This window comes from Rhinolophus hipposideros, assembly GCF_964194185.1.
Source record: "Rhinolophus hipposideros genome assembly, chromosome: 4".
Taxonomy (NCBI): Eukaryota; Metazoa; Chordata; class Mammalia; order Chiroptera; family Rhinolophidae; genus Rhinolophus; species Rhinolophus hipposideros.
In genome coordinates, this window is record NC_138050.1 from 3,256,646 (window position 1) to 3,265,616 (window position 8,971).

Genomic DNA, 8,971 nt, shown 5'->3' on the forward strand with positions numbered 1-8,971 from the left:
AACACAAAACAAAATTATTGCACATAGAAAATATAAATGACAAGCTTATGAATATTTTATGAGTGAGGTTAGCAGCGCTATGGGGATTGTGGAAGAGACTGTGGGAATATGGTTTTGTCTGGGAGGGCTTATTTATGGAAGTGAATTATAAGCAGTATTTATACAAATGTGGCTTACAAAAAAATAGAGGGAAAATTTAACATTTGGAAATGACATATTCTTAGAAAAGGAGAGGAGAAAACTGGAAGTGGAGGCTGTAGACTGATTTGTGTGGCTAGGTTCTCTCTATGGCCATTGGCCTTGTAAATGGGGCAGGGAAGTGAAACGAATCACGTGTCAGGAACGGCACAGACACAATGGGGTGACATAATACAGCCCGATAAAGGCCTGAAGAAACCCAACTGCCCATGTTGCTAGAGATATGTGAGTAGAGCAAAAATGTTTTGTGTGGTCTGGACATTAATTGTTTGTGAGGATTTTTTTCCCCAGACACTCTTATGTGGAAGGAGCAATTTGCAAGACTAAAAGTTGGTGTAGTTGCAATGTTTAATACATGTCACAGGAAAGGACTAAATTTTATGCCCTGTGACAGTACCATATAAATGTGGATATATATTCATATTTATAGTTCTATTTAGTGAACAATGATGTGTATTGTTTTACATATATATACATAAGCATTTTCATTGAGTCTGGATGGTGTTCCCTAATGGAGGATAGAGGTCTGAGACAAACTAACTCCTGTGTTAGCTGAAGTATCTTCAAAACCAGGCTTTCACCATTATGTCCATCTAAATATCATGTTTGCATACCTTCACATTTAGGTAGATAAATACTTCTTCTTTTTTCCCCTCACAGAATCTTGGTTGCCTGATGGCTACAGGGTTCCTCTCTACTGTAAGGCACTGAATATGATCTATTTGCAATGGAAGACATCAGTAGAGGTATGTTGCTAAGGCTTTTAAAGAAGAATTTCAAAAAAACAAAACAATTGTAGAAAATCCATTTATCAAATGTAACATGAAAGGCTACATCCCTTATATTACATTAGAGAAGAAATGTGGATGGGTGGATATATATGCATGTTTCTTTCAATCGGTCCTAAAGAGAAAGTAGCATTTAAGCCCCGAACTTTGTGTGGTGTGGGGCTGGTGTAAGGACCAGTGGGTGACTGAAGTGCCCATTTAGGAGAGTCCTTTGTTCCTCATTACGTCTTTTCACCTGGCCAGCCTGCCGTGTCTTATGCTGAGATGATAGAGGAACAGCCACAACTTAGGTTCTTCTGTGTCTGACTGGGAGGCGCCTCATTGTTGGTGTTCTACTGGTCCAGAGGGAGAGACATGCACTTCTGGCAGGCTGTTCATTTTCCAAATGGCTGGAGAAGGTCTGGCTAGGAAAAGTAGAAAGGTCACCAAGACTCTGGAAAGGCCGGTGCTCTGTATAACGGAATGGGGACAGGGCACTGGGGTTCTGTTTACAGTAGTTGATGGTGATTTAAATGTGCAGAGGGGTACTAGGGGTACTAGGTGTACTAGGGGTACATTTTGAGACAAATAGTAATCAAGGTTTAGTGAGACATTATAGAATTATAAGTTCAGGATAGTGGGTATTTCTTAACTGTTCATATTAGTACCGCTGGGGGGAAGTAGATTCATTTTGTGTGCCCAGTGAGTAAAACCAAATACATTTTTCTAAACTTCGTATCTTTCCTCATTCCGCCTTTTCAACCTTATTGCTGCTACCTGAACACACACACACACACACACACACACACACACACTACTTTAAATTGACACATGGTTATTACCGTATTTCCCCCAAAATAAGACCTAGCCAGACCATCAGCTCTAATGTGTCTTTTGGAACAAAAATTAATTTAAGAATTATATTATATTTATTATAATATATAAAATATATAAAAATTATGTTATGTTATGTTATATTATATTATGTTGTATTATATTTATTATATTATATAAGACCCGGTCTTATATTATGGTAAAATAAGACTGGGTCTTATATTAATCTTTGCTCCAAAAGATGCATTAGAGCTGATGGTCCAGCTAGGTCTTATTTTTGGGGAAACATGGTATGTTTCTTTTGTCATTTTGGGAGTATTCCCTCATGAGTTAAATAACGGTGCAAACTTATCCCCAATGCCAAATGTTAATCATTATGTTTTTAAATTATAATTTCTAGAAAAGACATGATGATGGGTTAATAAATGAGAATTCCTTGAACAACTTATTCCAGAGACCTCTATGTGATCAGAAGGAAGTAAATATTGACATTATTTGGTTGTAATAGCTCATATGTACCATGATTAGGGAGTAAATATAAAAAATGTATTCTGTTACCATAGCAACCCTGTGTTGCTATTGCACACGTAATGTTCTTATTTCCTTTAAATATAGATCTTCTTGTGAAATACAACAAAGCCGAGATTGTTGCGACAAAATTTATTTTCCAACTTCATTGGTTAGAACATATTTTGGAGCATTCTGTCAACACATGGTTTATGAGAGATTCACCACTGCTATGAGATGTGTGATGAGGGCTGGGAATTAGGGATCCAGGTTATATTTAAATATTAAAAGATTCTCTAGGAAAAGAGGTAAAACATGTAAACAAACTCATATTCTAAACTTGATATCAAGCTGACATTAAAATACACACACTGTGCTTTTCCCCAAATGCCTAAATTATGAAATAAACACAGCTGCTACGACTTCAGTGTATATGTATCTGCATTTGATAAGAATTCAATGCACATACATTTGCCATATGTTTTCTCTCCGTTTTAACTCTTATTTCTAACAGTAGTCTATTTCCCTTTCTTACCTAGAAATACACATATACCCAGTAAAAATATTTTCATTTGTTTTAAACCTAGTGCTGTCTAAAGAAGACGGAGGAGTAGAAATTTGGGAGAAGAGTTTAGAAACGTGGGGACCATTAGAAAATGGGGGATAAATATGGCTAGGAAGAGTAAGAGGCCCTGAGGCGCTCCAGAGTCAGGAGGTGGAGAATGCATTCACTGGTTCAACAAATATTTATGGAGTGGCCTCAATTCAGACATTGTTCTATACACCATAGAGGGCAAGAACATTCCTGCCCTCGAGGGGTGATGTTAGAGGTTAGAGAGGGAATGTCTTCTCTTCCGCCAGGAGGTGGCCCTACTGTGACACCAGTACAGCAACTGGCATGGACATATTTGGCTGTGGCCAGCTGGTGACTTTTCTATGTACCTGCCAAATTTGGATGTTTGTGTGGAGGACACTTTTTGGGCCGTACTTTTGATTTTTATGTTCATCTTCTACATTCATGCAAAACCGCCCTACGAACCTGGTCTTCACAGAGCAGTCGCCCCTAATTATCAATGTTTTCTTCTTGGGGAATTTCATGAGTGTGCAATGTACAGATTTTTTCAATTATGAGAAGAATTGTAAACAATGAGAACGGGCCTCCTTGTTTTGTGTTTGGCATAAGGTACTGAGCAGTGGGCCTCGAGGGGTAAATAGAAATTTAGAAAGAGGGAAATAGCAGGAGAACGTGGCTGGCGCTGGGCGCCACAAATCCCAGCCTATTTCACAACCCTCACTCCTTTAAGGAGGTGGGGCAGAGTGCTGCTGCGTGACCTCAAGTTACCCCCTCGGAGCCTGATTTCTTTACCTGTAACAAATAGCTTTATAATACCAACCTGTCCTGGGGTATGCAAAGAGGATTAAATGAAATAACAGGCGAAGTACTTAGCATAGTGCCTGAGAAATAATAGGCTCCTAGGAAGGGTTAAGTCCCCCTCCCCTAAATGCGTCCTGGGGTTCAAGCATTGTCTTTGAAATGCCCCTGGCAAAACAGAAATTGTGCAATCCAGGAGACAAGTTCCTAGACTCAATAGACTTGTTAACACATTCGCATGAATTGATGTATTAATGACTGAGTTTATAGTATAAATAGCTAATTCTCAGAGGAATGGGATTTGGAACAGGTTTTCATTTAAAGACGGAGGTTGGGCAATGTCAGGGCACAGGCTCTGCGAGGAGGAAGGACCAGGCAGGGTGTGGGAGTTGTGGGGACAGAGTGCAGTACCAGGTGCCAGGGGAGTGGCTTCACTCAGGAAACAGCCTGGGCAACTGACAAGAAACTCGAGTCACCATTTTGCTGGGACTCCGCCGGTCTGAGTTTGTTTGCTGTTGAAGACCATAATTATCAGGAGTGTTCAGTGCTGCCCCAAACGAGTGTTGCTGGATGGCAAGTCTGGTTTACAAGCTGTCCAATCATTCCTGATGAGTCACCTGAATAATGAAAAAAAACCAGCGAAAGAGATAACAACCCGAACGTTTCATCACCTAATTTTGAAGATGTTTGCCACACTCGAATTTGTTTTATGGAAGAAAACAAGGCACAGAAAACTTGGGTATTTAAAATATTGCATCAGGATAGAAGGATAGGTCATATATCCACTATTTATCCATGATTCCATTTCTAGAATTCTGAAATCCAAAAAGCTTTGAAAACCAAATGTTGATTTTGTGTTGCTTTTTAAATGTTTTGTATTAAAACTAAGTTGGGAGCAAAACTTGACCTAATAAACAGGTTAATGTTGCTCCTTTTTATCCCACTTTATGTGACTATGTATAGATTTCACTGCAGAAATATTAATGTTTAATTACCAGGGATGGCCCCAAACCCCACTCAGAATGTAAGGCCAAACAAACAAACAAACAAACAAACATGTTTTCTGAATTCTGAAACATGTCTGACCCCAAGATTTTTGGGTACTTGCACTATGTAACAGGTACCTTTTTTAAAATTCTGTTTTAGGTTAGTTGTACTTAACAAACTTCAAATATGAGAATTCGTATCTGATAAATATAAGACAAGGGGTTGGCATTGAATTAATCCCTGTTTTCAGAAAGGGAGCCCCATATTTTCCCCAAACTCCTCCCCATCCTCCTCTTCTCCAGGTTTCCCTGGGGGCAGTGGCCTGATTCTGGGCTTGTTTGTTTCTTAAACAAACTTTCAACCAGGCCTTCCTGTTTAGTGCCCCATTTGTAGCCCCAAGCCTTCCAGTTCCTGAAATTTTAGGGGTTATGTAGGGTAAACTGTGTTGCTTCTTTGCTTTCTATATTCAGGATTCTCTCTCTCTCTCTCTCTCTCTCTCTTTCTCTCTCTCTCTCTCTCGTCAAATTAATCGACATTTGGCTATTGCTCTCCAGTTTTCAAAATACTAATACCACGATCTTCTCTCTCTTTTGTTATAATTTATGCTTAAAAATCAAAACAAAACAACCCCTACCACCACACACACACAAAAACCCTCCCTTACATTTTAGTGGGGTTTCAGGGAGGGAGTGGAAGTTAAATATTGTGTTCTATCTGCCATCTGTATTGGAAATTGAGAGCTTTATTTAAAACAGCTCAGTGTTTTCCTTATGTTCATTTTATATAGTTTTAGTTTCTCTTTTCCCTGGACTGTAGGTGTCTTCCAGACTGCGGACCAGGTTGGGAGTATGGCTGAACTCGCCGGTGGTCCTGCTCCCTTTTCAGGCTCCTAGAGCCCCTGTGACACTGGGCTGGCCTTTGGCCTGGGGTGGGATGACTTCAGGGAAGAGCTGGCCAGGAGGAGGGTGGAAGCACAGACAGCTGTGGAGGGGACTCTGGCATCTGGCAAACGCTTGCTTTTGAGGGGCCTCTGACAGACATTGATGGATTTCCAATGAGTACATTAGAATCCACCCCAGCAGAGGGTCGTATTAGAAACGAGGATGGCATGGCTAGGGACCACTTCTGAAATACCTTCCTGCTGCACTGATGCAACCAGCTGACGGTCCGCCTTGGCTTGTACTCGGTTCCCGATGCTCCAGCTTTCACTTGCCCTAATTTACAGAATGGAGATTTAGACAAATTGTTGGGGCTACTGTTCTCCTTTTCAGGCTTCTTCCTCAAAGTTTACACTCTCCAAGTGCCCTTGTGTGCAGTGGCAGATAATGGGTGCTGTGGAAATAGAAAACATGGCCCTCGCCATGGGTGTGGAGTGGAACACCAAGAAGAGTGAGTGATGGGGTGTAGAAATCAGGCAGTTGGGGCAAAATGGGCAAAATCAGGCTTGTCCAGAGGACATTTCTGAGTTGGTAGACTTATCTCAGTCTGAGCACGTCCCCTGGCAATTCAGCCAAGAACGCATATTCTGCATCGTTGTTCCCTTGTTCCTCTTCTGCTATCCTCTTCCAGCTTTCTGCAGCTCCTCCCTGCTTCTAGGGGAAGGGAGGGAAAAGCCAGGAGGGAGCAGAGTTAGGTAAGGAGAAGGCCAGGGACCTACGAGTTACGCAGGCCAAGGTGACGTCTCTTCTGTCCTCGCAGCTCCTATCACATACATATGTAACAAGATGAACACAGATGTGTAAGACTAATTTACGTTATGAGTAAAAAATCAAAAAGAAGTTTTTGGCAGGGGAATGAATGACAGAGGGTCAGAGAGAGTGCCTGTACATTTGAAAGATCTCTGCTATGTTACAGGGTGTCAGGTTCGATGGCCCTTGTCCCGAGAGGGCTCATCTCCTTGGACTGTCCCAGGGAACCCCCCAGGGGAGCTCACCTTGGTTTTGGACTTTCTGCTGTCTTGGCATCTCCTGGAGAGGAGCCTGGGTGGGTTATAACGCAGCACTCCGGGCTTATTTGGACCTGTAGGTTTGAGGGTGACGTTGCTGGTTTCCACTAGCTCTTCTCATGTGCCTCCTCATTTTCCATGTCTTGTTAACTAGTAACAGAGAAACATTTGAATGTTTCATCTGCCAAAAATAACTTGTAAGATTATTTTCTTTACGTCCATTGTAGTAATGGTTTCTAGTGCAGCCATGTAAGACCGTGTTTGTCATCCCGTAATGGAGAGATAGAACCGAACCCTAGGGCTGAAAAATTGGTTGGATGGACTGAGGGCATGAGGAGTGTTTTCACAGGGCTCCTCTGACTCAGGGGAGCCCGCATGTTTGGTGGCTGCTGTCTCAACGGGACCAGGAAGGGTGTGAACACAGCCAGTAGCAAGCTGGCCCTCAGGTCTGTCCGGATGGTCACTGATTGTTTACACTGCTCCTTAGCGGCCATTACCACTGGCTTTGTTCGGTCTTAATCTTTAGTAAATCCCAAGCTCAGACTCATCTAGTGAGACAGTAGTTCAGGTCCACATACAATTATTGAGCACCTTCTGGATATCAGGCACTGTGTTCAATCTTCCAGTCTAGTGGGAGAAAACAGATACAAAGCAGTAAGTTTCAATGGTCTGGTTTTGAGAAATAAATTGGGAATAACAGTCAGAGCTTGTTGACTAGTTAAATATGGGGGTTGACAGAAAGGAAAAGTGTCTAGGGTCACTTCCAGGCGCTGCAGACCATTTTCTCCTTGAAACTCTCCCTCCCTGGGCCTCCACACACTTGTCTCTGACTTCTGTCTGCTTTGCGGAGCCACTTCAAAGGCACAGTCTTTCAAGTTGGTGTCCCCAGGGCACCCCTGCTTAGCTGTCTGTCCCATTCTGTCTCCTCCTCTGAGGGCAAGGACTTCCAAAGCTGCCTCCAGCTCAGACCTCTCCCAGCATCTCCCAGCATCGCCTAGGCCCCTGCCTCTGCCACAGGCACTGCAGATGGGTGTGCCAAAGCCTCTGGTCCCCACCACTGTGCCTTCCTGCCGCCTTCTCCCACCGTGGCTGGGACCCCCTCCACAGGAGGAAATAAAGGTGCACGGAAGTCTCAGAGAAACATACCAGCCACATATGTAATTTAAACTTTTCTAATAGCCACATTAAAAAAGCGAAAACAGGTGAAATTAATTTTATACTATATTAACCCAACACACTCTACATGTTATCATTTGAACATGTAGTCAGTATAAAACTTACTGAGCTCTTTTACATTCTTGTTTCCATACTGAACCTCCAAAATTCAGTATGTATTTTGATCTCAGTTTGTATAGCCACTCTTCCGGAGCTCAGCAGACTCCTGTGCCTCCTAGCCCCTGGTCGGGACAGTGAACATCTAGAATGAACAAGGCAGTATTAGAGGCTGGGTCAAAGCACTCTCTAAGAAGTGTGATTGGACACAGGCAGTAGGAGCGTCACTGCTTTTATGATTCACGTATCTTCTCTGTTCCTTATGGTTTTCCCCTAATATTTAGAGCAGCCTTTGAAATTCCAGTGTTTTTCAGAAGCGCTAAGAAGAACCACAAAGTATTCTGCCTCCAGTGCTGGGAAGGGACTTTTAAGGGAGAGGGCGCATCTCTTTGTCCCCACTCTCCCAGGGAACCCCCCAGGGGAAGGCGCAGTTCTCAGCAACAGATCCTCCCTACTTGGAGAGTCCCTTCCAAAGCTTGCTGGGAAATGTGGGTTTTGTTTCAGAAGGAAGTGACTCTTCTTCACAGTTCCTTTCCAAAATGTTCCTACCTTAGCTGCCAGCAACAAAATGTATTTACTTTACAATCATTATTACAGCTGGAGCCACCATGAAGTTTTCCAGGGTGGTGTTAATTTTTAACAGTATTTTTTCAGTCCCTGTGTGTTGAATTTTGGTTCAGAAGATAGGCTCACGCTAGCACAGTCCTGAGTGTGAAATACTGGAGAGTACTAGTACCACGTTGATCAGCCAATGGGCGCTCACCAGTCCCTGGAACTGGCACTGAACTGTAAATGGTTTCAGTAGGCTGCCCCTTCCCTGGGGGGTGGGGGGGTGGGGCCCAGAGGGGCCACGTGTCCTCAGGTGCCAAGAGGGCATGTACCTTTTTTCAAAGGAGACCTAGTTTATGCTACTGTGCACAGATCAATCTGAGTTTTAAGCGGTGTTTTCTCTGGGAAGAAGATATCTAAGGTTATAGAGAGGCAGCAAAGCTTTCTAAGAATATTTTTGGCAGGCTGATAAAGAAGGATAAAAAAATGAAACGATACAAGCTTGGGGGAAACGGTGTTAGCCTTGGGACTCCGCCAGAC

At 42.8% G+C, this 8,971-nt stretch overlaps 1 protein-coding gene across 1 annotated transcript in view; it reads left to right on the forward strand.

The window, feature by feature from the left end:
• Positions 1-8,971, forward strand: part of N4BP2L2 (NEDD4 binding protein 2 like 2) — a gene marked incomplete at its 3' end in the record, with an annotated part of 108,028 nt that overhangs the window by 79,255 nt on the left and 19,802 nt on the right. Inside the window, exon 7 of the transcript XR_013993186.1 lies at positions 859-944. The remainder of the gene's footprint in view (positions 1-858; positions 945-8,971) is intronic.